The sequence below is a fragment of the Prosopis cineraria genome, unplaced genomic scaffold (assembly GCF_029017545.1).
Source record: "Prosopis cineraria cultivar Desert tree isolate PC_DT_omini unplaced genomic scaffold, ASM2901754v1 PC8, whole genome shotgun sequence".
In the NCBI taxonomy this organism is placed as follows: domain Eukaryota; kingdom Viridiplantae; phylum Streptophyta; class Magnoliopsida; order Fabales; family Fabaceae; genus Prosopis; species Prosopis cineraria.
Window position 1 is genome coordinate 15,205,956 of NW_026555339.1, and position 3,584 is coordinate 15,209,539.

Below are 3,584 nucleotides of genomic sequence, written 5' to 3' on the forward strand. Positions count from 1 at the left end.
TCACCGATACTATTCAAGCAACACTCTGCCTTCATAATATGGATCATAGTTTTTTAAATAAATAATTAAATATTTTTAAAGATAAACACTATTCAATACTGTGAAATTTTATTATTTTGAATATATTTTAAAGTCTTTTTTTTTAAGATGAGCATTTAAATTTTTAAAAGGGAAGAATACTACTTTCATTATTCACGAAAATATTGCTTTAAGAGATGTGAATTGAAATTTATGTTTTGGCCAGATTTTGATTTGGAATTAAGTTGAAAATTGAAAAAAAATATTTTTTGCCTTGGAAAAGAAAAGAAAATGCCAGCTGCGCTGATGAAAAAAAAAAAAAGCCAGAACTGCCTTACATATGTTAAAAATATATCTGAACCGCCAGAAATTGTGATTTTCACGCGACCATCTATTTATTAGATCGTAGTTAAAATAAGTGAAAAAAAACAGAAAAAAAAAAAATAACCAGCTGCTTATAAAAACACCAGAACCGCCGTATATTAGAAAAACAAAATGTCAGGACCGCCAAAGATGTGATTTTCACGCGACCCTCTGTTTCTACTTTCTATTTAGAACTGATTCAGGGCACCGACAACAACAGGCACCACCATTAAAACTTGTGATTTTCGCGCGCCCTGCAACCCCAAAGCCCATGTCTTTACGCCAACATCGAGGGGAGAAGAGGAAGGAGCACACGATGGCTCAGGTGCAGCCAATCGAACACGTGTAATGTTTCAGCCGCGAGAATTTCTTGGGTATGAAATTTTCACCTTTATGACTTCTAACTGAGATTGACTTGTTTGTTTGTTATGACTTGCGCAATGAATTAGATTTGCGCCCTATTCCTCTGCCGGCGAGGTCTAAGGACGAGTCCTTTCAATTCTTTAAACTTTATCACCTCGCAAAAGAAGAGCTTTACTTTCTCTCCCTTTTTTGTTTCAGTTTACATAATAGTCAATTACTTGAAGTTTCCTATTTGGTTTCCTCGGATGTGTCGGGAGACCTTTTGTGAAGAGGTTTGGGAGCCTGTGGATATATTAACCAAACTAAATGAGATGTCTGGATTTCCTCCTGAAGAAGCAATTGAACTCTTTTGAGGCTAGTCAAATTCCCTTTCATCTCTGGCATAATGTCCTAATGTGCGCAGTATCAAAGCGCCAAGAGAGAGAAATATTGCTTATGTTTGTGATGTACATTCAGGAAATTATATTTTGAACATCATGTTATGTGCGAAATCGTCAACAAGAGGCCCACATTGATGTCAACCAGGTACAGTTTTTTTTTTTTTTTATATGGATTGGTGACTTGCTGTTTCTCTACTCCCCCCCCCCCCTTTTTGTTTCTTTGATAATATTTCTTTACGCATTTTGCGTATGCTATCAATATTTTCTTTTTTCCTTCTCTTTTTTCCCCCTCCCCTTTTTTTGTGGCATTGCTTACTTATGTATCTTACCCTGCCCTCTTATTTTTGTTTCGACTAACTCTTTGTTTTTGTTCTCAGGCTTTGATATGCTAAATTCTTGCCTTTTGATTTTGTTTCTAGACTTCTGATATTTTTATTATGAAGTATTGGACATTCCTCTACCAGAACTGCAAGGCCTAAAATCTCTTAAAATTGCTTTTCATCAAGGATGAAGTGAGTATTGGTATTAGTTCCACCCACATATCATATAGTTGTGCAGTTGTGGCTATATTAAGTCTTGTGCTTTTAACAGATTTATCATTTATCATGTATAAATCTTTGAAATTGACTTTGATTGATAGGGTCCTTCTCTTCATCAGCTTAGATTTGGATGTTGTGTTTTGAGTCCTCCATGCAGATATAGATGGTGAGGAGGTTATTCATGACGTTCGATGGATTATGCTGCAAAGAATTAAAATTCTAAAGGAATTGAAGAGCAGTAATATGGCTACCTTAGAGGTGGGGCTGAAATGTGGAAGTAAGGTTGTTCACTGGCCCAATTATCCTAGTTGGCTCGATCCTGCCCATGACCATCACGGATACGCATGCTAACATCTTTTGGCAATACTGGAAGGGAATCAGTACATAAAGGTCAATATATGTTGGAGTAAATAAAGGTCAGTCAGAACACAAAGGGAATCAATACGCTACTTATGTGCACTAAAGGTACACATTGGTAATTTATTTCGTACTGAATTGTCTTCGCTAACTTTTTTGCCATTAGTGGAGGGGAATTAGTACAATGCTTCTTTGAGGCTTATCTGGGAGTACATAAAGGTGAATCAGCTCGAGGTGACTGTTATGATAATTACTGATCAATTTGGTACATCTTCTAACTGATGTGGATCTTTGAGTTAACAAGGCCCGTTTCAGATTTATGCATTGCCGCTCTTTTATATTATTTTATTTATGTGTTTTTTATAATTTTTTTTCCTATTTGTTGTGCCTTTCTTGACTTTTGCATCAGTGTCTGGTTTTAATTCTGTTTTGCGTTTATTCATTTCTATTTCACCATGGTCAAACTTTGAAAGAGGCCTGGAATGTCACCTTGGTATATTTTCTTTATTTTGAAAGTAATTGAAACTTGTTTAGTGGTTACTGTAATAATCAGGGATATAAATAGCTTGGTTTTTTAGAGTGAACAGAGAAACTCAGGGGTGAGTTAAATTTCTTCATATTTACTATTTTTGTTCGATTTTTTTTTTAACTCCATTCATTATTTTGAATGTCTATCTGTAGGTGATTATTGGTGGTTATTATGAATTTGCTTTTAAGGTATTGCAGTAACCTTATTTTTTGTCTCAGTTTGTTACTTTTAGATATCAACCTTCACTGAATTGTGCTACTTCCTATGAGCCATCCTTTTTAGCAGAGCATACAAGAAGTTATCAACTATTTCAGCTGGAGAGAAAAGTCAGAAAGCAGTATGAATGAAAAAAGATCGGAGACCAATCATTTCACTTCATCAGTATTAGTAATTCTGGAAGTGCTTGGGGAGTACTACCAAATTGTTTGCCCTTTGATTTAAATCCAGTTTTCTATAACTTCTGCTGTGAGCTAAATGCTTATATTTCTGTACCTGTTCAATAACCAACGTTTTTTCAAAAATAAAAATTGAAATGGGAAAACAGTGAGGAAGAAAAGTCTCGAAAGCAAAAGAAACACAATGTTAGTTGTGACAGCGGAATTTTTCAATTCCTTTCCTTTTAGAATTTATATTCTGTCCGTTTGTTACAAATTCCAATTTGAGTATAAATTTTCTAAGCAATAATATTCCTTACTTGCTTGGATTTGAGTGATATCTATGAAAATCGGATGTGTGGCTTCTTAGAAAAATGACAGCGTTTTGATTTTTAATAGATGGTTTTGCTTTGGGATTTGATCATGCTTTTTACTGGACTCATACAAGGCTCAATCACAATTATATAATTTGATTCCTAATCTAAAAATGCAGAAATACACGTGTCATCCATTGCTACATCTGAATGCTTGCATCGAAATGTGGGTAAATTGAGGCTAATTATGAAGGCTTTAAATTGACATTCAAAGCTACAGTAATATTCCTTACATGCATTGCTTGAGAGCTATCTAACAAAATCAGATATGCCTTGTTATCGAAATG

At 34.7% G+C, this 3,584-nt stretch overlaps 1 long non-coding RNA gene across 5 annotated transcripts; it reads left to right on the forward strand.

The window, feature by feature from the left end:
- Nucleotides 1–1,228: 1,228 nt before the first annotated feature.
- On the forward strand, nucleotides 1,229–3,257 carry LOC129318713 (uncharacterized). 5 transcript variants are annotated; one of them, XR_008595298.1, is made up of 2 exons: nucleotides 1,229–1,269; nucleotides 1,821–3,257. It is a non-coding gene; the product is annotated as an uncharacterized LOC129318713 (long non-coding RNA). The 5 variants fall into 5 exon arrangements; XR_008595295.1 differs by lacking the exon at nucleotides 1,229–1,269 and adding an exon at nucleotides 1,285–1,636; XR_008595297.1 differs by lacking the exon at nucleotides 1,229–1,269 and adding an exon at nucleotides 1,564–1,646.
- Nucleotides 3,258–3,584: the final 327 nt, after the last annotated feature.